This window comes from Sapajus apella, unplaced genomic scaffold (genome assembly GCF_009761245.1).
Source record: "Sapajus apella isolate SASKATOON/1434 unplaced genomic scaffold, GSC_monkey_1.0 scaffold83, whole genome shotgun sequence".
In the NCBI taxonomy this organism is placed as follows: Eukaryota; Metazoa; Chordata; class Mammalia; order Primates; family Cebidae; genus Sapajus; species Sapajus apella.
Genome location: NW_022437023.1, coordinates 4639846 through 4667783, shown reverse-complemented (window position 1 = coordinate 4667783; position 27938 = coordinate 4639846). Strand labels below are relative to the sequence as shown.

Below are 27938 nucleotides of genomic sequence, written 5' to 3'. Positions count from 1 at the left end.
ACAACCAAAAATATCTCCAGGGGATTAAGCCCACCCATTCCCTCCTGGGCTGGTGGATTATCTAGGTTTCAAGTCGGATAGTAAAACAGGATTGACTGGGTGAGGTGGCTCACACCTGGAATCCCAGCACTTTGGGAGGCCAAGGTGGATGGATCACTTAAGGTCAGGAGGTCGAGACCAGCCTGGCCAACACAGCGAAACCCTGCCTCTACTAAAAACACAAAACTTAGCTGGCTATAGTGGCAGGTGCCTGTGGTCCCAGCTACTCGGAAGGCTGAGGCAGGAGAATTGCTTGAACCTAGGAAGTGGAGCTTGCAGTGGGCCGAGATTGTGCCACTACATTCCAGCTTGGGTGACAGAGCCAGACTCCATCTCAAAACAAAAACAAAAACACAGGCTCAACACTTTGAAAACCAAAAAGAACCCCAAAAGATATCTTCAGGCATTGTCAAATATCCCCTGGGGTGGGGTGCGGGTGGGGCAAAATTGCTCCTAGTTGAGAGACACTATTGAAAAGCAACACACCCCAGTGTTGAGAGCTGGCAGGCCATTACCTTGAACTAGGAACGCCACTTTTCCTTAGAGCTGTTCACATTCACCACTTGTGCAGTCTTCATCCTAATGCTCCCATTTTATGGTCTGATGAAACTGAGGCTCACTGGGCTTCGGTGATAAGATCAAAGTCACATAGTGGCAAAAGCAGGACTTGCATCTCATCATCTGACTTCATACATGAAAGTCTTACTTTGCTCCCTGATTCAGTTTTACTTTTACCAAGATAAAAAGGAAGCACCTCCTTTTAGGGTAGTTTCTTTTCCCTTGAAAAATGTTGGGAGTGAAGTCAAGAGACATGTTTGTTTGTTTGGGCCATACTCCTCCAAACTATTGAGCACAATGAGAGTAGTTCGCTTTTCCTGAACCCTCAGCGCCAGGTACTGTCCTACAATCCACTCAACTCTTTCCACCACTCTGATTTGAACCTGGGCCAGTTCCCCAAATGACCACAAGATGGCAGTCAGTAATAAGCTTTTGCTTAGCCCAAAGCCAGATGCTCTAAGGGTAGCTGATTTGGATTTACGGAGCTTCCAGCTAATGACTGGGAGCTAATGTGTGTCTCTGCCCCAGTCTCACAAGGCATGTCTAGTCTGATTGTGACTTGCTAGTACCAGAAACGCAAAATAAAATATAAAACATGGGCAGACTTCTGGGTTCTGAACCATCCCGGTTCAGGTCGCTGGGGTGGGAGGTGGACTGGGCAACGCTGAGGAAACCTGCGTGTTGAAGAAGTGTAGGGAGAAGCAGAGTTCCAAGAATCAGCTCAACCGAGAGTTACTTGAGTTGAGAAAGCTGAAGACGCTCAAATGCAAGGTTGTGCTATCCTCTCTACCAAGACTCTTCCAAAGCATGGTTGCCTCTGCCTTCACTTCCTGGTCTCCTGTTCTCTCTAGAACCCATCCAGTTGGGTTTCACTTCCTCCACTCCCCTGGGACTGCTCTTGTCAAGGCCATCTCCACACTGCTCAAGCCGGTGGTCAGTTCTCCGCCTTTGCTCACCTGTCCTGCAGTGGCCTTCGACTGCTGATCCTTCTCTCCTGCCAACAGGTGTCTCTGGCGGCTCCTGTGCCTCCCTCTCCATCCCTCCCCTCCCACACTGGCCCCTTCTGCTCCGTCTCCTTTGCTGACCTCTCCTCATCTTCCTTAGCTCCAAACATTGGAGTGCCCCCGGCTCAGTCCTTCTCTGTCTCCCTGGCTCCCAGCTCACCTGGTCCAGGCCCACCACTAAACCCCATAGGTATCTTCAGCCCGGACCTCCCCTCTAACCCTGGCTTTGCTTATGCAGTCGCTTCCTTGATGTGGTAGACAGCTCTAACGTGGTTCCCGAAGATCCCTGCCAACTGATGTTCACATTCATTGCCTCTTCTGAGATGTGGGCAGGACCCAGTGAGCCTCTTCTAGCACAGGGAACATAGCAAAAGCAATGGGGTGTCCTTTCCAAGGTTAGGTTACAGAAAGACGATGACATCAGTGCTGTGCGCCCTCTGAGGGAAGCTGGTTGCCATGTTGAGAATGTCCTTATGGAAAGGCTCATACCACCAAGATCAGAGGTTGCCAGCCAAGAGCCTGTGAGGAACGGAATCCTACCAACAGTCCCACGAGGGAGCTTGGAAACAGATCCTCCCCTACACAACTCTTTCTGTTGTTGTTTTTTAAATACAACACAGGGTCTCCCTATGCTGCCGAGGCTGGTCTTGAACTCCTGGCTTCAGGCAATTCTCCCACTTTGGCTTCCCAGAATGCTGAGAGTATAGGCATAAGCCACTATACCCAGCCAGGATACGTTTTGGGGCGGCCGCTGTTGTATGTAGAGACATGTTTGTAGAAATGTGACATGTACTAGTTACCTACTATTGCATAACAAATTACCCCAAAATTAGCGGCTTAAGACAGCACATTTATTTTGTCTTCGTTTTTGTAGTAAGGAGTCCAAAAACAACTTACCTCATTCCCTGACTCAGATTTTCTCAGGGTCTCACTCAGGATGTTTATTGCTTTTATTTTATTTTATTTATTTTTTTTGAAGATGGGGTTTCACCATGTTGGTCAGGCTGGTCTTGAACTCCTGACCTCAGGTGATCTGCCCGCCTTGGCCTTTGTCAACACTTTGTCTGCCCTGCCTCCCTCTGCTGCAGCCACACTGGCCTCCTTTCGGTGACCCTAACACAGCCAGCACACTCCAGCCTCGGGACCTTTGCCCTCGCCATGCCTTCTGCCTGGAAGATTCTTACTCCAGCTATTCACCAGCTTCCTCTCTTGCTCAAAGGTCAGGGCAGAAATCCCAAGTCCTTACCTCCAAAGTGCTTGGATTACAGGTGTGAGCCACCACACCCGGCAGCTTTTATTTGCTTTTTAGAGACAGGGTTGCATCGTGTCACCCAGGCTAGAATGCAGTGATGCAATCCTAGCTCACTGCAGCCTTGAACTTCTACGCTCAAGCTAACCTCACCTCAGCCTCCTGAGTAGCTGGGAATACAGGCGTGCCACCACATCCAACTAATATAAACATTTTTTAAAAATTTTCTTAAAATTTAGGAGTGTAGCCAGGCGTGGTGGCTCTCACCTGTAATTCCAGCACTTTTTGAGGCCAAGGCAGGCAGATCACCTGAGGTCAGGAGTTCGAGACCAGACTGGCCAACATGGTGAAACTCCATCTCTACTAAAAATATAAAAATTAGCTGGGCATGATAGTGGGTGCCTGTAATCCCAGTTACTCAGGAGGCTGAGGCAGGGGAATCACTTGAACCTGGGAGGTGAAGGTTGTGGTGAGCCAAGATTGCACCATTGCACCCCAGCCTGGGCAGCAAGAGCAAAACTGCATCTCAAAAAAAAAATTAAGGAGTGTATCCCAATCCACACTCCTGATTTTCTCTCATCACCTGCCCTAACTTTGCCACCTCTACCCTTCCATTGCTCAAGTTAAAGACCCAGCAGGCATCCTTGGGTCCTCTCTTCCTCTCAGCCTGTATCTAACCCCTCCACACTCCCCATCAGCCCACCCTTCAATATAGATCCAGATCCAAGCACTTGGTATCACCTCTCCTGCCACCTCCCTGGCCCAGGCCAGCACCGTCTCTTGCCCAGATTATTGCAATAGCAGCTCCTGACTGGCCTCCCCAGGCCACTGTGCTCCCTTTACAGGCAGTTCCCCGCCCAGCCATCAGAGGGGTCCTGTTGAAGCCGGAGTCAGATCATGTGCCTCCTCCTCCGCTCCTAACCTGCCAGGGGTCCCCACCACACTCAGGGTAGAAATCCCAAGTCCTTACCATGGCATGCCAGCTGCTAAATAACCCAGTCCCCTGCCACCCTCTGATCTCCTTTGTCACCACTTTGTCTGCCCTGCCTCCCTCTGCCACAGCCATGCTGGCCTCCTTTCGGTGACCCTAACACAGCCAGCACACTCCAGCCTTGGGACCTTTGCCCTCGCCATGCCTTCTGCCTGGAATATTCTTATTCCAGCTATTCACCAGCTTCCTCTCTTGCTCAAAGGTCATCAGAGAGGCCTTCCCTACCAATCTGTGTGAAACAGCCCGTCTACCCCACCCTATGTGTCTCTTTCCCACTTATTCTGCTACATTTTTTCATAACATGTACTATCCCCTGACTTACTGTATGCAGGTGTCTCTCCCACCATCCCCCAAAAATGTGAGCACCATGTTTACTCCACTGATGTTTTCCCAGCACCTAGTTCAATGCCTAGTATGCAGCAGGTGCTTGATAAAGATTTGTGGAATGAACAGACATAGACCCTCAGGTTTTTTTTGTTTCATTTTGTTTTTGGTGAAAAGATATACATATATTTAGAATTAGCCAGCTGGACTCACTTTAGATGATCCCAATTTTGTTGGCAACATCCAAAGCGTCGTCATCAGGAGCCAGTGGAACATATGCCTCCTTCTCTCCATCAGGCCGAATCAGGGTGTTGACCTTGGCCACATCAATGTCATAGAGCTTCTTCACAGCCTGTTGGATCTGGTGCTTGTTGGCTTTAACATCCACAATGAACACAAGTGTGTTGTCTTCTGTCTTCTTCATGGCAGACTCAGTGGTCAGCGGAAACTTGATGATGGCATAGTGGTCCAGTTTGTTTCTCCCGGGTGCGCTCTTCCGAGGATATTTGGGCTGCCTCCAGAGTCGCAGTGTCTCGGGCCGCCGGAAGGTGGGTGACGTGCAGATCTTTTTTTTTGTGGCTGTGGACACCTTTCAACATTGCCTTCTTGGCCTTTAAAGGCTTCGCTTTGGCTTCGGCTTTAGGAGGGGCAGGTGCTTCCTTCTTCGCTTTTGGCGCCATCTTGTGAAAAGCTGTTTTTTTTTGTTTTTTGAGACAGAGTCTCTGTCGCACTGGAGTGCAGTGGTACCATTGGGGCTCAGTGCAACCTCTGCTTCCCGAGTTCAAGCGATTCTCCTTCCTCAGCCTCCTGAATAGCTGGGACTACAGGTGCTCCCCACCACGCTGGGCTAATTTTTGTATTTTTAGTAGAGGCAGGGTTTCACCATGTTGGCCAGCTGGTCTCGAACTCTTGACCTCGTGATCCACCTGTCTCGGCCTCCCAAAGTGCTGAGATTACAGGCGTGAGTCACCACACCCGGCCTGTGGGGCAAATTCTTACTGCTCTTTCAGCCTCCTGTTTCTATTCCTTTCTTCTCTCATTCAATTCTGCAGTCTCTAGTGAAGAATCTAGACACAGGTAGGGAAATACCCACAAAGGATACGATTTCAGCCCCTTATTCCTTTCCTTTTTTCCCAGTCCTGTTCCCTTGCACCAGTTGCTGCTACGAGAAACACTGCTTCATCTCCCAGCTCCATCTCACCAAGTGAAAAACAGGTCTTCCCAACAGTGCAGGTGTCCCCAGGAAGAGTAACACTCTAAGCGCTGTCACCCACCTCTGACACTGTCAGTCCGTGAAGATTCCCCAGCCTTCTGTCCTACTTGTCTTCATACAGTTTGTTACTGTGTTGCAGACCCTGAGTTAGGAATTGGGGAATACCCGGGAAGCAAGACACAGCCCACATTCGAAGGGGCTCCCAACGCAGTGAGTGGCCAAGCTACTTGGGCCATTTGGACACAGGACGATAGGTGCTGGAGGAAGCACTGGGGGCCACAGGAGGGGGCCTCGGAGGTAGAGAGTCAGGGAAGTCTTCCTGGAGGAGAAAAACCTTTAAGCCAAGTCCTAGAAGATAATATAATTTAGCCCTTAGAAAGCAGGGGAAGGAGGCCGGGCGCTTTGGCTCACGCTTGTAATCCCAGCACTTTGGGAGGCCGAGGCGGGTGGATCACGAGTTCAAGAGATCGAGACCATCCTGGTTAACATGGTGAAACCCTGTCTCTACTAAAACTACAAAAAATTAGCTGGGCATGGTGGCGCGTGCCTGTAATCCCAGCTACTCGGGAGGCTGAGGCAGGAGAATTGCCTGAACCCAGGAGGCGGAGGTTGCGGTGAGCCGAGATCGTGCCATTGCACTCCAGCCTGGGTAACAAGAGCGAAACTCCGTCTCAAAAAAAAAAAAAAAGAAAGCAGGGGAAGGCCAGGTGCAGTGGCTCACGCCTATAATCCTACCACTTTGGGAAGCTGAGGCAGGAGGGTAGCTTGAGCCCAGGAGTTCGAGACCAGCCTGGGCAATATAGTAAAACCTCATCTCTACAAAAAATTTGAAAATTAGGCCAAGAGCAGTGGCTCACGCCTGTAATCCCAGCACTTTGGGAGGCCAAGGCGGGCGGACACAAGGTCAGGAGTTTGAGACCAGCCTGGCCAATATGGTGGAACCCCATCTCTACTAAAAATACAAAAATTAGTGGGGCGTGGTGGCGCCTGTAGTCCCAGCTACTCAGGAGGCTGAGGCAGGAGAATCGCTTGATTCTCCGGGAGGCAGAGGTTGCAGTGGGCTGAGATGGCGTCACTGCCCTCCAGCCTGGGCAACAGAGTGAGACTCCGTCTCAAAAAACAAACAAACAAACAAACAGAAATTTTAAAATTAGCCAAACATGGTGGTTCGTGCCTGTATCCCAACTACTTCGAAGTCTGAAGTGGGAGGATCGCTTGAGCCTGGGAGGCAAACGTTGCATTGAGCCAAGATCACAACACTGCACTCCAGCCTGGGTGACAGTGAGACTCTGTCTCAAAAGAAAGAAAGAAAAGAAAAAAGAAAGAAGGGAGGAAAAGAAAAGATGGGAGCGTGAGAAGGTGCAGGGACCCCTGGGGTAGCAGAGCTGTAACTCTTTTCAGCCATTTCCACCTAAGGTGACAGGAGGGGCTATGTGCAGGGGCGATAGTGTCAAGAGGAAGCAAACAGGCATGGAACTTCCCCAAAGATAAGAGGGTCTCCCCTTTCCCACGCCTCTGCTGTTAGGTGTCTAACCACCAAATATTTCTTCAGTGACTTTCGCACCTGACAGCGGCTGCCTTTAGCTGCTAATCACTTCTAACGGGAGTGTTCCACGGAGGACAAACTTTATTCCCTGTCAGTTTCTCCCCACTGGTTCGAGATGTGTAAATCTTTCCATGAGGTTTACTTCTTTTCACCTTACAACCTTCAGTCTCCATTTCTCTGGCCTGCCCCTAGTCCTCCCCACATGGATTGCTACCTTTCTTCAGTGTATTTTTTTTCTTTTTAAAGACGGGGTTTCACCATGTTGGCCAGGATGGTCTCCATCTCTTGACCTCGTGATCCACCTGCCTTGGCCTCCCAAAGTGCTGGGATTACAGGCGTGAGCCACCGCGCCCGGCCTCTGTATTTTTTTGTTGTTGTTGTTAATCTTTTAAATGTGTTTGCTGTGTCATCCAGGTGGAGTGCAGTGGTACCAGGCTCAAGTGATCCTCCCGCCTCGGCCTCCTGAGTAGCTGGGATTACAGGCGTATGCCACCATGCCTGGCTAATTTTTGCATTTTTTTGTAGAGACAGGGTTTTGCTATGTTGCCTGGGCTGGTCGTGAACTCCTGGGCTCCTGTGATCCTCTGGGCTCGGCCTCCCAAAGTGTTGGGATTACAGGTGTGAGCCACTGTGCCTGGCCTCCTCAGTCTCTTCAGACTGTTGGTCTGTACACATGGACTAAAGCTTTGCTTTTCCCTCCACCCCTCTGCATCACTCTCCCCACCAGCAAGGGTTTTACGAAGGGTCCTGGGAACCAGCCCCAGAGGAGGCTGCCTGGAGATAAGGACTGAGACCCTGACTCCCAGACACACAGGGAAGGTGCGCAGGGAAGCGCTCCCAGCCTCCCTCCCGCTTCATCCTCTCGCTATTGGTAAAAGAGGAACTTATTTAAATGCTTACTTTTTTCCCACAAATAACTTATGATTTTATTCCCTGGGAGGAAATCATTTTCACAAATGCCTCTGATCATATTTTGTATCATTCACAAGGAATTTTTTTGTTTTGTTTACCCCTTTTATTATTTATTTATTTTTAATTTTATTTTAGATTCAAGGGCACATGCGCAGATTTCTTATATAGGTAAGTTGCATGTCATGGGGGTTTGGTGTACAGATTAGTCAGTCACCCGGGTAATAAGCATAGTACTCCTTTGGGAATCTGAGGTGGGTGAATCAACTGAGGTTAGGAGTTCGAGACCATCCTAGCCAATGTGGTGAAACCCTGTCTCTACCAAAAATGCAAAATTATCTGGGCGTGGTGGCAGGCGCCTATAATCCCAGCTACTCCAGAGGCAGGAGAATCACTTGAACCTGGGAAGAGGAGGTTGCAGTGAGCTGAGATCATGCCACTGCACTCCGGCCTGGGAGAAAGGAGCAAAATTCCGTCTCAAAAAAAAAAAAAGCTTAGTACTTAATAGGCAGTTTTTTTCTTCTTTTTTGTAGTGACAAGGTCTCACTGGTTTTAAACTCTGAGCTCAAGTGATCCTCCCACCTCAGCCTCCCAAAGTGCTAGGATTCCACAGTTGGTGTTTGTTTGTTTGTTTGTTTTTCAGACAGGGTCTCACTCTGTCGTCCAGGCTGGAGTGCAGTGGCGTGATCTCAGCTCACTGCAACCTCCGCCCCCTGGGCTCAAGGGGTTCTCCTGCCTCAGTCTCCCAAGTAGCTGGGATTACAGGCATGCACCACCATACCCCACTAGTTTTTTTATTTTTAGTAGTGATGGGGTTTCATCACTACTGTTGGCCAGGTGGGTCTCAAACTCCTGACCTCAAGTGATTCACCCGCCTTGGCCTCCCAAAGTGCTGGGATTACAGCTGTGAGCCATGGCGCCTAGCCAGATTCCATAGTTCCGTAATCCTTGCCCTCCTCCCACCTTCCACCCTCTAGCAGGCCCCAATGTCTGTCGTCCCCTTCTTCGTGTTCATATGCACTCAGTGTTTATTTAGCTCCCACTCGTAAGGGAGAACGTGCAGTATCTTTTTTTCTGTTCCTGTGTTAGTTTGCTAGGAAACAAGGGTTTTATGCATGTGTGTTTGGTGTATGATTGTGTACGCCTGTGCATCTGTGATGGTGTGTGTGAATGTATGCATTTTTGTCTGTTGTGTCTGTGTGTATATTTGTATATCTGGGTTTGTGTGTGTTTGTATTTGTGTATGTTGTGTCTGTGTGTGTGTTTGTGTATCTGTTTTGTGTTTGTGAATATGTATATTTGTGTATGTTGTGTATGTGTATTTGTATGTCTGTGTTTGTGGATGTGTGTGTGTGTTTGTGTATATGTAAAAGACTGTCACCTGAACCCAGGAGTCAGAGGTTGCAGTGAGCCAAGATTGTGCCACTGCACTCTAGCCTGGCAACAGAGAGAGATTCCCTCTCAAAAAAAAAAAAAAGTACTTGATATCTTCTGTACTGCAAGGGCTTAAAAAGAAATAATTACTTGGTGATTATCAGAAATAACTTACGTATTTTTAAAGATATTTAAAAATCAAATTTTTTTCCAGACTTTACACGTTTTTAAAATCTCCTTCTGCCTCCTACCAAGGCTGCCTCTTCTCTTCAGGAATGTATCCCATGAAGGACATCTTATTTAAAATGTATGTTTGATCTCTCTTCCCCTGACAGTGTGGCACTGACAAGATACATTTTATGAATGATGTGATGGCGAATGGACTTGAAGTCAGCCTGCTTCTCAAATGGAGTTTTGGGGAAAATAAAGGATTCCTTTCAGAGTCATGGGGAGAAAGTTGTTGTAAAAGTGTCCCAGTGGCTGGGCACAGTGGCTCATGCCTGTAATCCCAACATTTTAGGGGGCCGAGGCAGGAGGATCGCTTGAGCCCAGGAGCTCAAGACCAGCCTGAGCTGGTCACTACAGGGCAATGTAGTGAGACCCTGTCTCTTAAAAAAAAAAAAAAAAAGAAAGAAAGAAAAAGAAAAAGTGCCCAAGCAATTAGGAGTCCTCTCAATTCAGCAAATAAACATTTTGCAGCTCCTTTCAAGGATTTCCCAGCCCCCCGCATCTTCCTCTCCAGCCTCCTCCCTGCTACCTGGACCTCAACCTGACCCCATCTACCCCACCCTTTGATCTGAGGAGCCCTTGCATTTTTTGGCCTGATTGGGATTATTTTATTTAGCATTTGATCACCTTTGTACGATAACCATCCACCTTCTCCACCTTCTGACATCTGGAGCACACCTATGTTTCCTAAACACATGCATTCACACCTTCTTTCATTCATCAAAATTTATTCATTCATCCAAACGTGCTTATCAACTATATGCCAGGCATTGTGCTAAGTGAGGCAAAAATTAAAAGCAGAATGCAGTCTTGGCCCTGAATCAAGAAGGTAGCATGTCAGGAAATCATTAAAGTTCTACGTGATAAATCAGGTAAGAGAGGAAGTCCAAAGTGCTATCTTATCTTTATTCGTCAGTGATTCGTTCAACAAATCTTTATTGAGTTCATACTAAATATATCAGGTCCTGTTCTAGATATTGGAGTGACAAAGGTGAAGAAAACAGATAAATTCCTACTCTCACAAAACTTACATTCTGAGGAGGGAAGACCAATGATAAGCAACAAAATATGCACATCTATATAATAATTTCAGCTGTGATAGGTGCTCTGAAGATAATAAGACGGGGTAATATAATAGAGAGTTTGGTTCCAAATACCAAGACTTTGCCAGTCCTAGTAATTCTATCCTCTCATGATTGACTGGTTCAGGAATAGGCTCATGACTCAATGGAGGCAGGCAGCCAGGAGACCTTTGGACAAAGGTTGTCTCTCTGGGGAGGTGATGCTTAACAGGACAGAGAAGATCTGTGAGAAGGCCACTCGGAGCAAAGAGGAAAGCAAATGCAAAGTTCCAAGCAGGGGGAGCAAGTCTGGAGAGTTGAAAGAACAGTCAGAAAGCCAGGGACTGGGCTGGGCTACCGCACCCAGTCGGCAGTCTTAAGAAATATCAGTCCACAAGTTTATCTTTGCCATGTTTGTGGAATTGCTCAAATAATTTTTATTTTTTTAGAGATAGGATCTTTCTCTGTTACCCAGGCTGGAGTGCAGTGGTGTCACAGCTTACTGCAGCCTCACACTTCTGGGCTCAAGCAATCCTCCTGCCTCAGCCTCCCAAGTAGCTGGAACTACAGGTGCACGCCACCATGCCTAGCTAGTTTTAATTTTTTGTAGAGATAAGGTCTTGCTTTGTTGCCCAGGCTGGCCTTGAACTCCTGGCCTTAAGTGATCCTCCCCACTCAGCCTCCCAAAGTGCTGGGATCACAGGCATGAGTTGCTGTGCCTGGCCTCAAATAGTTTAAGTAGATGTGGCAGGCTTGATTTTCTCAGGCCATCTATTTCTGAGTAGGTTACACTTGGCTAGATGTTCAATGACCTGTTCATTATTACAATTCTATAGACTAGCCAGGTATGGAGGTGATACACTGGCCTGCATTTCCAGGTGACTTGCCAACTAAAGTCAACATTTATGGAGTGCTACTGTGAGCAAGACTTGGACAAAAAGCATTGAGGGAGATTTTCCCTCCAGGTGCTTACCATTTGTTGGAGAGAAATATGTAGATAAGCCATCAGAACAAACACTAATTGAGTGTAAACAATAAGAAATCATATTGTTTTTCCCATTTTATTTTATTTTATTTTATTTTTTTGAGACGGAGTTTCGCTCTTGTTACCCAGGCTGGAGTGCAATGGCGCGATCCCGGCTCACCGCAACCTCCGCCTCCCGGGTTCAGGCAATTCTCCTGCCCCAGCCTCCTGAGTCACTGGGATTACAGGCACACGCCACCATGCCCAGCTAATTTTTTTGTATTTTTAGTAGAGACGGGCTTTCACCATGTTGACCAGGATGGTCTCGATCTCTTGACCTCGTGATCCACCCGCCTCGGCCTCCCACAGTGCTGGGATTACAGGCTTGAGCCACCGCGCCGGGCGTTTTTCCTATTTTATATATAAGGAAACTGAGGCCCTGTGTTCCTCCCCTTGAGGTGCTCATGGGGTAGGAAGGGAAGCTGACAGCTAAGTACATTAATTGCAATACCAAATAATAAGGGGCTTGGAGGTATCAAGGGGTAGATTAACTCTTTGTAGGTGACTTACTGGTAAGAAAGCATTCTTTGGAGAGGTGACACACAAGCTGGGTTTTGAAAAATGAAGATGGTCGCTGAGCACAGTGGCTAACGCCTGTAATCCCAGTACTTTGGGAGGCTGAGGTGGGAGGATCATGAGGTCAGGAGTTCAAGACCAGTCTGGCCAACATAGTGAAACCTTGTCTCTACCAAAAACACACAAAAGATTAGGCAGGTGTAGTGGCCCATGCCTATAGTCCCTGCTACTTGGGAAGCTGAGGCAGGAGAATCGAGTGAACCAGGAGGCAGAGAAGTTGCAGTGAGCGGAGATCGCGCCATTGCACTCCAGCCAGGGCAACAGCAGGAGACTCTGTCTGGAAAAAAAAAAAAAAAGAAAGAAAAGAAAAATGAATGAAGATGATTTGCAAGGCCAATGGTTGTGGGGTGGAAGGCCAAGAGTCAGAACTTGGGCAGAAGGCATTCCAGTTGGAGGGCACAGCAAGTACAAAGACAAGGTGGTGTGGAACGGGGTGGTGTGTTGCAGGGATCGGGAGCTCAGTGGGGCTGCAGCAGTGCTAGTGGGTAGCAGCTGGAGGGGAGGCTGGAGAGTGAGCAGCTGCCATGTCTTGAAGGGGACTCCCCTCCACCACCCGCCACTTCTCATCCCCCGGGCAAATCCTGCTGTGCTAAGTTTGCACTTTTCTCTGGGGCAGTGGTAAGGGTTGTAATTCATCCATTAGAATATTGTGAAATCAGTTCAGCAGGTCAAAAAGGAATCCAATGGGACAGACTAGACTGGAATAAAATAAAGATGCTGGCTTGGCACATGGCTCAGGCCTGTAATCCCAGCACTTTGGGAGGCCGAGGTGGGCGGATCACGAGGTCAAGAGATCGAGAGCATCCTGGCCAACATGGTGAAACCCTGTCTCTCCTAAAAATATAAAAATTAGCTGGGCGTGGTGGCAGGTGCTTGTAATCCCAGCTACCCGGGAGACTGAGGCAGAATTGCTTGAACCCAGGAGGTGGAGGTTGCAGTGAGCCGAGATTGCGCCACCGCCCTCCCCCTGGTGACATAGCAAGACTCTGTCTCAAAAAAAAAAAAAAAAAAAAAAAAAAGCTGGTGTTAAGAGTAAGTGCTGAGGCGCTGCGGAGACGCGTAGAGGAGCGCGCCCCCCGGCCGCTGCCGCCCCTGGCCCGTGCCGTCACCCCGCTTCTCCGCGCCTCGGACGGTACCCAGCTAGCTCCTGGCGCCGCGCTGCTGCGCGGACCTGCCCTCCCGACACCTCCCGGGACCGGGGACCCCCCCAGGCCGCTCGCCCGCTGCCCGCCGGCCGCACACGTCCCAGGAGCCGGGCCTAGGGCGGGAGGCAGCGGCGGCTCGGCGCGATCCGGCTGCGCTCTGCGGCGTCCCCATGGCAGCGGCCGGCTGGCGGGACGGCTCCAGCCAGGAGAAGTACCTGCTCGTGGTGGTCGGCGGGGGCGGCGTGGGCAAGTCGGCGCTCATCATCCAGTTCAACCAGTCCTATTTTGTAAAGGATTATGATCCAACCATTGAAGATTCTTACACAAAGCAGTGTGTGATAGATGACAGAGCAGCACGGCTAGATATTTTGGATACAGCAGGACAAGAAGAGTTTGGAGCCATGAGAGAACAATGTATGAGGACTGGCGAGGGCTTCCTGTTGGTCTTTTCAGTCACAAATAGAGGCAGTTTTGAAGAAATCTATAAGTTTCAAAGACAGATTCTCAGAGTAAAGGGTCGTGATGAGTTTCCAATGATTTTAATTGGCAATAAAGCAGATCTGGATCATCAAAGACAGGTAACACAGGAAGAAGGACAGCAGTTAGCGCGGCAACTTAAGGTAACATATATGGAGGCATCAGCAAAGATTGGGATGAATGTAGAGCAAGCTTTCCATGAACTTGTCCGGCTTATCAGGAAATTTCAAGAGCAGGAATGTCTTCCTTCATCAGAAAAAGGCAAGAAAGGCTGCCATTGTGTCATTTTCTAGAATCCTTTCCATCTTAGCTACCGACTGCCAGGAAAAGCCCTCATCTTCTCCTCCTCTCCTCAGTTTACATCTTGTTTGGTGCCTTTCTAGCCTTAGACAAATGATCACCATGTTAGCCTTAGACCAAGAAGCTGGCTAGTCCTTTCAGTGAAGCTAATACAATGGTCACTGCCAGACAAATTTAAAGGAAACACTAAGGCTGCTTCAAAGACTATCTGATTCCTTTAAAATATGTGTCTATATACACAGACACGCTCTTTTTTTAAGTGCTTCCATGTTAATAGAGATGAATCAGTTTTGGAATCTAAGCTGTTTGCCAAGCTGAAGCCACAGGTTGTGAAATAATTTTTAACTTTTGGAATCATACTGCCTACTGTTACTCTAAATAGAAATATAGGGATTTTTTTTAAATGTGAATTTTTGCTTATCTTTGAAAATTTCAATGTCAGCCTTTGTTAACCTTAAATACACTGAATTGAATCTACAAAAGTGAAACATCTCAGATCTTGACTGATATTGCAACTTTTGTTTTCTGGTGGCCAAAATACCAAAATGCCTATTGACTTTATGGATTAAAAACTGTTTATAAAAGCCTGTGTTATTGCTCCTGCTCTTGAGGATGATAATATTCTACATGGTCAAATATTTGGACTCATTCGGGACTTAAGACATTTCAGTGTACTTGATTTTTTTTTTTTTTTTTCACTTCGGAAGTCCTTTATTGGGCCGGCAGGGCCAGGAGCTGCCCTCCAAGTGGGGTTCCAGTCTGGAGACTTCAGGTTGGTGGCAGACCTGGTGGTTCTGGCCGGGGCAGGCGGCCCCTGCTGACTTGCTACGTGGTGCGTGCCTTCACCTACTCCCAGCCCTCCTTGGAGTACTCGCGGGCCGTGGAAGGAGTCACTGACAGAGCTGACATCACCGTGATGATGCCTGCATTCCAGGAGTCATGGATGGTAAAGTGAATCTTTGGAGGGGCTGGGAGCTGGGGTATCTGCAGGCCTGTCTGCTGACGAGGTACCAGCTGAACTGGTACATGGCGGGAGGGACCACCTCCCCAGCCTTTTGTAGGGCTGTCCGGCTCTTGTCACTGGGCCCCAGCAGCTCCTGGTAGATGGTGCCTCCAGCCACACTTCCCTTGATGAGGAACCTCATCAGCGGCCACACCCGGGCCACCATGGTCGCTCGGATCCAAGGGCAAAGACACTCGACTCGCCTGCTGCTTCTGGCCCTTGATTTTTTAAAACTCTTTTTTTTCACAGCCATGCTAAGGGTAAAAATGAATAATTTCTGTCTTCCTTTTCAAGTATTTCTGAATAAGGGATTCAAAAACTAAAACTGTTTTTGTTTGATGTAATATAAAATATGGAATTGAGCTTTCTCGGTCAGAGATGATTAATGTTTTTGCTATACACTTTTATACTTTTTTTATCAAATTAGTTAATTATTTTTATATGTTTGTAAGCAGATATGCTTTCACAGCATACCTTGTGTATATATAAAGATAAACATTGAATTCTCACTGTTCACCTTTAACTGACAAAGAAAGACAAGTGAAAACTACAGAAGCTGTGGTAGAACTTTTACTTGCTGGTCTGGTCTTGGTTGTACCCATCTTTGGCCAGTCATGTGTCTACTCAAGAAACCTTCCCAATAGAGTACAACAGGGTGAGACTCTAAAATCGCTTTCAAAAACCAAAACTGTTTTTTTTTTTTTTATGTAATATAAACATGGAATTGAGCTTTCTGGGGTCAGAGATGATTCATGTTTTTGCTATATACTTTTTTTTATCAAACTAGTTAACAAGTATTTTTATATGTTTGTAAGCAGATAAGCTTTCACAGCATACCTTGTGTATTTGCAAAGATAAGCATTTAATTCTAGCTGTTGACTTTTATCTGACAAAGGAAAACAAGTAGAAACTACAGAAACTGTGGTAGAACTTTTACTTGCTGGTCTGGTCTTTGCTATACCCATTTTTGGCCAGTCACGTGTCACCTTCCCAATAGAGTACAACAGGATGAGACTCTGAAATCGCTTTCAATATTCCCTGCTAGACATTGATTGTTATATAAAGTTTTAAGTGTAAGCTTTTAATGGAGAATTAAATCTGATTTTGTTTTTAATTCTGTGGATTGTGTTTAAGCAATTCAATAGTATGTTCCTGATTTTTAGATACTAAGTTGCACAGTTGTCACTTTATCAAGTGTCTACAACAGTCCCACGAACTTTATAGAGCATACCCTGTATAGCTTCAGGTGCTAGGATTAAAACTGATCTGTTCTCCAGGCGTGGTGGCTCATGCCTATAATCTCAGTACTTCTTTGGGAGGCCAAGGCGGGTGGATCACGAGGTCAAGAGATCGAGACCATCCTGGCCAACACGCTGAAACCCTGTTTCTACTAAAAATACAAAAAATTAGCCAGGTGTGGTGGCTCGTGCCTGTAGTCCCAGCTACTCGGGAGGCAGAGGCAGGAGAATTGCTTGAACCCGGGAGGCACAGGTTACAGTGAGCCGAGATCACGCCACTGCACTCCAGCCTGGTGACAGAGCAAGACTCTACCTCAAAAAAAAAAAAAATTGATCTGTTATCACACACACACACACACACACACACACACAAAGTGCCATCCTGTAAAAATGCTTCCATTTTATATATCATAATAGAGGCTGCAAGTTTTCCATCAATCCATTCTCCTGTTCTTTATCTTAATAATCAAATCCCTGAGTGTTTGTTGGCACATTGGCTTCCCAGTTAGAGACTACATTCTCCAGCTTCCTCTGCAGTCAGGTGTAGAAATGTGACTAAGTTCTGACCAATGGGATGTGAGCAGAAGTGGCATGTGTCACTTCTAGGTCACACTCCTAAAACAAATGGGTGTGCACTACTTTGTCTCTTTGTCTTTTTCTCCTTCCACTGGCTGCGATGCAGACATGCTGGTAGGAACTGGAGCAGCCACCTTGGGCCTGGAGTTGGAAGCTGTGTATTGGGGGTGTTTGAGCTCTGAAAAGCCCAGCCCTAGGCTGTAAAAGAGAAGTCAAGTTATGTGAAAGAGAAGTTAATTTCTACCTTATTTAAGGCACAGTTACATTTCCGTTACATTATCTCAAAACAATCCCTAATACACATATGCACGTATATGCACGTGCATATGTGTTCATACATGTATATACGTATGTGTTTATATACACACACCACAAACTATACTGTAAATTATATTTATTACTATGGCTTTGGGGGGAAAATAAAGAGAAACTACCTGCCTTTAAAAGATGTTTTAGCCAGGTGCAGTGGCTCATGTCTGTAATCCCAGTACTTTGGGAGACTGAGGGGGGTGGATCACTTGAGGTCAGGAGTTCCAGACTATTCTGGTCAACGTGGAGAAACCCTGTCTCTAACAAAATACAAAAATTAGCTGGGTGTGGTGGCAGATACCTGTAATCCCAACTACTCAGGAGGCTGAGGCAGGAGAATCACTTGAACCCAGGAGGCAGAGGTTGGAGTGAGCCAAGATCGTGCTATCGCACTCCAGCCTGGGTGACACTGTGAGACTCCATTTCAAAAAAAAAAAAAAGATGCTTTAAGCAAGTGAGCAATGTAATCAGATTCATGTTCCCAAGCTGAAAGGAATCTTAAAGATCACTTGGCCCAGTTATTCCTTCTTATAGATGGGAAACTTGGGCCTATTGAGATTAAGCAACTCATTCAAGGTCCTGAGGCTCAGTGGCAAGAGCTGGTTTTTGAACCTTGATTTCTGAATCCAAGACCAAACCCCTCCAGTGTCACCAGCTGTCAAAGATCCATTTATCTTGTTCTCCCTTTCAATCCTCAAACACATTTCAACATCACTTCATTCCTCTAATTAATTCAATTCAGCAAATATTTATGTAAACCTATTATATACTAGGTTGTAAAGACAGAGGAACAACTTTCATATAATTCTCCTTAGCTGGTATCATAAAACAGATACAGAAGTAAATATTTCTGGGTTTATGCATGGGTTTGTATGTATACATATCTTTCCTAGCTCAGACAACTGAGAGGGCATAGAAGCAATGATATCCTCATAGCAATTGAGCCCATCTAGAGCTCAGTTTTTTTAAAACATAGATTTAGGAGGTACAAGTTCATATTTGTTACGTGGATATATTGAATAGCTGGGCTTTAAGCCTGATCATTGCCCAAATAGTGTACATTGTACCCATTAGGTAATTTCTTACCCCTCACCCTCCTCCCACCCTCCTACCTTTCCAAGTCTCCAGCGTCTGTTATTCCACTCTCTGTGTCCATGTGCATGCATTATTTAGATCCCCCTTATAAATGAGAACATGTGGTATTTGACTTTTTGTTCCTTTTTTTTTTTTCAGATGGAGTCTCACTCTGTTGCCCAAGCTGGAGTGCAGTGGCGCAATCTTGACTCACTGCAGCCTCCACCTCCCAGGTTCAAGTCATTCTCCTGCCTCGGCCTCCCGAATAGTGTGTCACCACATCCCGCTAATTTTTGTATTTTTAGTAGAGATGGGGTTTCGCCATGTTGGTCAGGCTGGTCTTGAACTCCTGACCTCAAGTGATCCGCCTGCCTCGGCCTCTCAAAGTGCTGGGATTACGGCCATGAGCCACTGCGCCTGGCAGGACATTTTGTTTCTGAGTACTCCACTTCAGATAATGGCCTCCAGTTGCATCCATGTTGCTGCAAAAGACATAATTTCGTTTTTTTTATAGCTAGGTAGTATTCCACAGTATGTACATTTTATTTACGTATATATTATATGTATAATATGTATAACAGCCATTTTGGCTGGTATAAGGTGATACCTCATTATGGTTTTAATTTGCATCTCTCTGATGATTGGTGATGTTGAGCATTTTTTATATCTTCTTGGTCATTTGTATGTCTTCTTTAAAAGGTATCTGTTCATGTCTTTTGCCCACATTTAAGTGGGGTTATTTGTCGTTTTCTTGTTGTATTGTTTGAATTCCTTGTAGATTCTGGATGTTAGTCCTCTGTTGGATGCATACATTGCAAACATTTCCTTCCTTCCTTGCTTCTTTTTTTTTTTTTTTTTTTTTTTTTCCCCAGGATCTCATTCTGTCACCCAGGCTGGAATGCATGGAGTGCAGTGACATGATCATAGCTCACTGTAGCCTCAAACTCTAAGACAAAAATTATCCTCCCACCCCAGCCTCCAGAGTAGCTGGGACCACCAGTGCATGCCACCATGCCTTGCTAATTTTTAAATTTTACTTTTTTGTAGAAATGGGGTCTTGCTATGTTGGCCAGGTTGGTCTTGGACTTCTGGGCTCAAGCGATTATCCTACCTCAGCCTCCCAAAGTTCTGGGATTATATGCATGAGCCACTATGCCCAGCCTGCAAATATTTTCTCCCATTCTGTAGGTTGTATGTTCACTCTGTTGATTATATCTTTGCTGTGCGGATGCTTTTTCATTTAATTAAGTCCCATTTGTCTATTTTTGTTTTTATTGCATTTTCTTTTGTGTTCTTACTCATGAATTATTTGCTTAGGCCAATATCCAGAAGAATTTTTGCTAGATTTTCTTCTAGCATTTTTGCAGTTTCAGGTCTCACATTTAAGTTTTTAATCCATCTTGAGTTAATTTTTGTATATGGTAAGAGGTATGGGTCCAGTTTCATTCTTCGGCATATGGTTATACAATTTTCCCAGCACTATTTATTGAGTAGGGCCTTTCCCCAGTGTAAATTTTTGGCAGCTTTGCAAAGATCAGTTGGCTGTAGGTATGTGGCTTTTTCTTCTGGATTTCCTATTCTGTTCCATTGATGTATATGTCTATTTTTTTAACCCTTCTACAATTAGATATGTGTCTATTTTTATACCAGTACCATGCTGTTTTGGTTACTACAGCCTTGTAGCATAATTTGAAGTCAAATAATATGAAACCTCCAGCTTTGTTCTTTTTGCTCAGGATTACTTTGTCTATTTGGGCTTAAGCCCGGGAGGTCGTGGCTGCAGTGAGCCAAGAGTGTGCCACTACACTCTAGCCTGGAAAACAAGCAAGACCCCATCTCCTGAAAAAATTAAAACTGAAAATAAGTTTATTAAGACATGTTTTGTGGCCTACCTAACATAAGGTCTATCTTGGAGAATGTTCTGTGTGCCGATGAGAAGAATGTATATTCTATTGTTGTTGGGTAGAATGTTCTGTAAATGTCTCTTAGGTCCATTTGTCTAAAGTCCAATTTAAAGCCAGTGCTTCTTTCTAGATCTTCATTCTCGATTATCTGTCTAGTGTGTCAGTGGGGTGCTGAAGTCCCCCACTATTATTGTATTTCCGTATATCTCTTATTTTAGGTCAAGTACTATTTGTCTGATGAATCTGAGCTCCAGTGTTAGGTGCATATATATTTAGGATTGTTGTATCATCTTGTTGAATTGATCTCTTTATCATTATATAATGATCTTTATCTTTTTTAATGTTGTTGATTTAAAGTCTGTTTTATCTAAGTATAGCTACTCCTGCTGACTTTTGGTTTCCATTTGCATAGAATATCTTTTTCCACCCTCTTTCTACCTTCGGTCTATAAGTATATTTACCAGTTTACAAGGTAGATTTCTTGCAAGCAATATATGATTGGATTATTTTTCTTATCCATTGCACCACAGATTTTGCTTTTAAATAGCATTCTTCAATAACAGGAACCAAGATTTCTTGGAGAAGTGGTTGATTTCAGTGCTGGGAAGGGGAAACACAAGGGCTTATGGTGGCAGAAAGAGAAAAAGTGCTCAAAAAAGTATGGGAGCTCATTGAAGGACACAGAAACCAACCTGAGAGAGCTCCCGAGGGTTAAAGCTGAAGCAGTTTGAGCAAAAAAACCATTAATAACAGTAATGGATTCCAGAACCCATAGAACAAAAGACATATCCATGAGTCCATACTGATATAAATAACCGAATAAACAAAATGTCCTTCTTTACTTATCTAGATGACTGGAAATGTGAGAATTTCAATCCTCATAACTGTGGGTAGGCTTGAATAATTATATTTTGTAGTAACTAGAATTAAAACCACTTGTGGTAGACAAGTGGTTTTATCCACTTTAAGTGGCTTATCTCTGCCACTCAGCAGTCTTGTCATCCTCACCATCTTTAAAATGGGAATCAGATTATCTATCTTGCCTACCTCATGGTTCTCCAAAGAAATAAAGTATGTAAAAGGAAGTGGCTGGGTGAGGTGGCTCACACCTCTAATCCCAGCACTTTGGAAGGCCAAGGTGGGCAGATTGCTTGAGCTCAGGAGTTTGAGACCAGCCTGGACAGTGTGGCAAAACCCTATCTCTTCCAAAAATAAAAAAATTAGTCAGGCATCTTGGTGTGTGCCTGTAGTCCCAGCTACTCAGGAGGCTGAGGCAGGAGGATCCCTTGAACTTCAGAGGCAGAGGTTGAAGTGAGCTGAGATTGCATCACTGCACTCCAGCCTGGTTGACAGAGCCAGACCCTGTCACAAAAAAAAAAAAAAAAAAAAAAAAAAAAAGAAAGAAAGAAAAAAGAAAAAGAAAAGAAAGAAAGAAAAGAAAGGAGGCCAGGTGCAGTGGCTCACAACTTAATCCCAGTACTTTGGGAGGCCGAGGCAGGTGGATCACCTGAGGTCAGGAGTTCGAAACCAGCCTGACCAACATGGATAAACCCTGTCTCTACTAAAAATACAAAAATCAGCCAGACGTGGTGGCATGTGCCTGTAATCCCAGGTACTCGGGAGGCTGAGGGAGAATCAGTTGAACCTGGGAGGCGGAGTTTGCAGCGAGCTGATATCGTGCCATTGCACTCCAGCCTGGGTAACAAGAGCAAAATTCCATCTCAAAAAGAAAAGAAAAGAAAATGAGGAAAGAAAAATTTTCCTAATCATCAAGTATTCCAATCACCTATGTCATGACATAGTTGATATTTATTATTTGTAAAAAGAAAATGAGGAAAGAAAAATTTTCCTAATCATCAAGTACTCCGATCACCTATGTCATGACATAGTTGATATTGATTATTTGTAGATTCTGTATTTATAAATTTGCCTACATGCCAAAGTGTATTTGTATTCGTGACCCCAAAATCAAGACTCATAGTGCTTTCACAGTCATTACGAACATGAGCAAAGTGGTGAAAAATTTGAGTCACCCAGCTGGGACCAGTGAGTAGCTCATTCCTGTAATCCCAGCAATTTGGGAGGCTGAGGTAGGAGGGTGACTTGCACCCAGGAGTTCGCGATCAGCCTGCGCAACATGGCAAGACCCTGTCTTTACACACACACACACACACACACACACACACACACACTACAAAAATTCGAGTCACCCAATGTGCATGAGTTGCTAATTGTTCCCCTTTGAGGTGGAACAAAGCAATGCTCTGCATCTTTGAGCTCACAGACTGTCAACAATTGTCCTTTTGGTGGTATATTTAGTGCCACAGTTTTTGCATTTTTGTGTTCTTTGTTGGTGGTTTTACTATTTAAAACAGCCATTGCTAGCTCGGTGGCTCACACCTGTAATCCCAGCACTTTGGGAGGCTGAGGCGGGCGGATCACCCGAGGTCAGGAGTTCAAGACCAGCCTAGCCAACATGGTGAAACCCCTTCTCTACTAAATACACAAAATTTAGCTGGGCATGGTGGTGTGCATCAATCCCAGCTACTAGGGAGGCTGAGGCAGAGAATTTCTTGAACCCAGGAAGCAGAGGTTTTAGTGAACCAAGATCATACCACTGCATTCCAGCCTGGGTGACAGAGTGAGACGCTATCTAAAAAGAAAACAAAGAAGCCCTTGCTCTTGCCCTTCCACTTTCTGCTATGTGAAGACACAGTGTTCCTCCCATCTCCCCTCTGGATAACACAGGAACAAAGTGACATATTGGAAGGAAACAGAGAACATCCCTCACCAAATAATCAATCGTACTGGTGCCTTAATCGTGAACCTCTCAGCCTGCAGAACTCATGAAGACCATCACTGTATGTGGGCTGATTGCTATTGGACTTCCAAGCCTCCAGAACTATGCTGCTCATTTGCAAGCATAACTGCTGTTCCAAAACCACAAAAGCTTTGCAGGGAATTCATATGTGAACAGTAGCAGAAATTTTCATTGCTGTATTATCCCATGCAGAATTTCCAGATTCAACAAATTGTTTTACCCTGTTCTTAAAAGCACCGTATTACTAAGAACAGGAGTGTTTCACCTCTTTAAAAATATGCATCTATCTGTCTCTTTTATATATTGCTTCTCACTTTATGTCATTTCCAGAGCTTAATTTTAGATGCCAAATGCCTCTTAATTAATGTAGAATAAAAACCCGTAACTCATTTAACAATTAAAAATGAATAAATAGGCAGGGTAAGGTGGTTCACTCCTATAATTCTAACACTCTGGGAGGCACAGGAGGGCGGATCACAAGGTCAGGAAATCGAGACCATCCTGGCTAAAACAGTGAAACCCCATCTCTACTAAAAATACAAAAAAATTAGCTGGGTGTGGTGGCATGTGACTGTAATCCCAGCTACTCTGGAGGCTGAGGCAGGAGAATCACTTGAACTCAGGAGGCTGAGGTTGCAGTGAGCTGAGATCACACCACTGCACTCCAGCCTGGGCGACAGAGTGAGACTCCCATCTAAAAAAATAGTAATAACAAATAAATAATAAACAGTCCTTAAGGGTAGTGCTGAGCTGCTGTCTTATCTTTCTACGCACAAGAAACTATAATGTGCCTTATGGAGAAAATACATGTGTCAGATAAACTTTATTAAAGCATGAGTTACAGCACTGTTTTATATATATATGTATGTATATACACACATAAATGAATATATATACACATATATGTATATACGTATATATATTTATATATGTGTGTATATACACACTTATATGTGTGTATATTCAAACAAATATATTTTTTGATACAGGGTCTCACTCTGTCGCTCTGTCTGGCGTGCAGTGATGCAATTGTGGTTCATTACAGCCTCAATCTTCCTGCCTCAGGTTATCTTCCCACCTCAGCTTCCCAAGTACTTGGGACTACAGGTATATACCACTACACCCAGCTAATTTTTTCAATTTTTTTGTAGGGATGGGGTCTCACTATGTTGCCCAGGCTGGTCTTGAACTCCTGAGCTCAAGCTATCCTCCCACCTTGGCCTCCAAGAGTGCTGGAATTACAGGTGTGAGCTACCACACTCAGCTAACAATCTATATTACGTAAATGTCTTTAAACAGGCCTGACACAGTAGCTCCCGCCTGTAATCTTAGCACTTTGGGAGGCTGAGGCAGGAGGATCACAAGGTCAGGAGTTTGGGACCAGCCTCATCAATGTGGTGAAATCCTGTCTCTGCTAAAAATACAAAAATTAGCTGGACATGGTTGCGGAACCCTGTAGTCCCAGCTACTTGGGAGGCTGAGGAAGGAGAATCACTTGAACTCAGGAGGTAGAGATTGCAGTAAGCCAAGATCGTGCCACTGCGCTCCAGCCTAGGTGACAGAGTGAGACTCCTTCTCAAAAAAAAAAAATAAATAAAAAATAAAGGGCTTTAACAGAAACACACATATCATAAAATAAGGTTATATATAGATTAGTTGATGAAAATGTTATGACCAGAGGCTTGCAGAACCTAACCCTGTATTCCCCTAGGAGCAATGGTTCAGTACTCACTAATTCAGTGTTCATGGCAACTTTATGGAATGTAACTACTTCAAATAATAAGAGTCAACTGCATTTAGTAGCACTTTCTATGTGCCAGATCCACCTGCACTTGTTTTAATATAGTCTCAAGTATTCCTTACAACATCGTAGGAAAATGTATTTGTCTAAGACTCCTACCAGTCATTGGAGCATTAAATTTGGCTGATTTTTCTGCCACTTTCTCACCCCTGACAGATATCTGATTAACTGGGCACTTTATGGTCCTAATTTTTCTCAAGTAGGATGAGAAATTCAATCTACTTGAGAAAAATTCCTGATTTCCGTATTCAGTTTTTGCCAGTTCCAGAGAGAAAATACCCAGGTGACAGACGCTTGATTTTTTTTCTTTCCAAAAATTTCTTGCTAGTCAGGTGTGGTGGGTCACACCTGTAATCCCAGCACTTTGAGGGGCTGAAGTGAGAGAATCACTTGAGACAGGAGTTTGAGGCCATCCTGAGCAACGTAGTGAGATCCTATCTCTGCAGACAAAATTTTTTAATTATCCAGGCATGATGGGTGTGCACCTGTTGTCCTAGCTACTTGGGAGGCTGAGGTGAGAGGATAGCTTGAGCCCAAGAGGTTGAGGTTACAGTGAACTATGATTGTGCCACTGCACTCCAGCCTCAGTGTCAGAGCAAAACCCTACCTCTAAAAACACAACAACAAAAAATCAAACATACAGAAAAGACGAGGCCAGATGGTGGTGGCTCATGCCTATAATCCCAGCACTTTGGGAGACCAAGGTGGGAGAATCACTTGAGGCCAGGAGTTTGAGACCAGCCTGGCCAACATAGTAAGATCCCATCTCTACAAGAAATACAAAAATTAGCTGGGCTTGATGGTGGGTGCCTGTAGTCCTAGCTACTCAGGAGGCTGAGGTGAGAGGACACCTGAGCCCAGGAGGTCGAAGCTGTGGCGAGCTGTGATTGTCCCACTGCACTCCAGCCTAGGTGACAGAGTAAGACCTTGTCTCAACAAAAGTAAAAAACAAAGAAATTAAAAATTAAAAAAAAGGAAAGTTGGCCGGGCGCGGTGGCTCACGCTTGTAATCCCAGCACTTTGGGAGGCCGAGGCGGGTGGATCACGAGGTCAAGAGATCGAGACCATCCTGGTCAACACGGTGAAACCCCGTCTCTACTAAAAATACAAAAAATTAGCTGGGCATGGTGGCACGTGCCTGTAATCCCAGCTACTCAGGAGGCTGAGGCAGGAGAATTGCTTGAACCCAGGAGGCGGAGGTTGCGGTGAGCCGAGATCGCGCCATTGCACTCCAGCCTGGGTAACAAGAGCGAAACTCCGTCTCCAAAAAAAAAAAAAAAGGAAAGTTGCCGGGCACGGTGGCACGTGCCTGTAGTCCCAGCTTTTCAGGAGGCAGAGGCAGGAGGATCTCTTGAGCCCAGGCATTCTGGGCTGTAGTGCGCTATGCTGATCGGGTGTCCGCACTAAGTTCGGCATCAATACGGTGACCTACTGGGAGCGGGGGACCACCAGGTTGCTTAAGGAGGGGTGAACTGGCCCAGGTCGGAAACAGAGCAGGTCAAAACTCCCGTGCTGATCAGTAGTGGGATCACGCCTGTGAATAGCCACTGCACTCCCGCCTGGGCAACATAGCGAGGCCCCGTCTCTAAAAAAAAAAAAAAGAAAAATAGAAAAAAAAAAAAAAAGGAAAGTTGAAAATAGTAAATTGAGTACTCATCTACCCTCCACTCCAGTTAGATACTTAGATGCCACGATTGCTAACATTGTGTCATGTTTGCCATGCTCTCTCTTTCCACACACACTTTTCTTTTGCTTTTACTTACTTCTTACATTTGAAATTAAGTTGTGGTTTTAAAAAATGAAGTGAAATCAAGATACTTCACCTTGAAAATACGTCATGCATCTCCTAAAAATAAGGACATGCTCTTATACAATGACTGAGTCATTAACACGCTTAAGAAAAAGAGCAACCATTATCTAAAATCTTCTAATATCCGGCGAACATTCAAATTCTCCCAGAATTACAGAAACATGGAATTGAATATCCCCAACTGTATAGTAGCCAGATATTCAAACCAAAAGGCAGGGCGCTGTGGCTTGTGTCTGTAATCCTAGGACTTTGGGAGGTGGAGACAGGTGGATCACTGGAAGTCGGGGGTTCAAGACCAGCATGACCAACATGGTGAAACCCTGTCTCTACAAAATACAAAAAAATTTAGTGGGTGGTAGCGGCGCATGCCTGTAATCCCAGCTACTCGGGAGGCTGAGGCAGGAGAATTGCTTGATCCCGGGAGGTGGAGGTTGCAGTGAGCTGAGATCTCGCCGTTGTGCTCCAGACTGGGCGACAGAGCAAAACTCTGTCTCAAAAACAAACAAACAAAAAACAAAAACAAAAAAAAAACTTAGGGTGTATGGGCAGACAATGGATTTATTGGACAACAAGCCAGAAGATCTCTTTCATTTCTCTAATGCCTCCAGGAGCAACTGCCTACACCCTGCTTCCTCTTCCCCTCGCACAGGGGCTCCCGCCCCTCCAGAGAGCAATGTGGTGGCCACCGCGGCGCCCCAGGAGTGTCTCCAGCACCACTTCCCCTTACCCAGAAGAACACACGGGGGCTTCCCCAGGATTCTTCCTCATTCAGTTAATTCCACTTCGGGAAATCCGAAACACAACTTTTATCTTCTTTTTTGTTTCTTTTGTAAACCCAAAGACACCCTAATTATGGCTTGTCCAAGAAGATTACCAGTAACATGCATTTATTAAGGAAGGAGAATCCACACAGCCAAGCTTTCAGGATAAAATAGATATGATAGCATCTGGAGGTTCCAGCCGATAATTTTTTTTTTTTTTTTGCGGGGGGACGGAGTTTCGCTCTTGTTACCCAGGCTGGAGTGCAATGGCGCGATCTCGGCTCACCGCAACCTCCGCCTCCTGGGTTCAGGCAATTCTCCTGCCTCAGCCTCCTGAGTAGCTGGGATTACAGGCACGCGCCACCATGCCCAGCTAATTTTTTGTATTTTTAGTAGAGACGGGGTTTCACCATGTTGACCGGGATGGTCTCAATCTCTTGACCTCGTGATCCACCCACCTCGGCCTCCCAAAGTGCTGGGATTACCAGCCGATAATTTTAAACCCCTTTCAGCATCCACCTCTGTCACACCCACTCACCCATTCTCCACCAACTAAACTTGCTATGCTACAGAGCATCAGTCTTCAAGGTACAACAAAAGCTACTTTTTTTTTTTTTTTTTTG

General features: G+C 45.5%; 2 pseudogenes across 1 annotated transcript; one reads left to right on the top strand and one right to left on the bottom strand.

Moving 5' to 3' along the window:
• Positions 1 to 13146: 13146 nt before the first annotated feature.
• Positions 13147 to 16135, top strand: LOC116533712 (annotated as a pseudogene). Its single transcript, XR_004261410.1, has one exon. The product of XR_004261410.1 is annotated as a ras-related protein R-Ras2 pseudogene (transcript).
• LOC116533713 lies at positions 14698 to 15231 on the bottom strand (annotated as a pseudogene).
• Positions 16136 to 27938: the final 11803 nt, after the last annotated feature.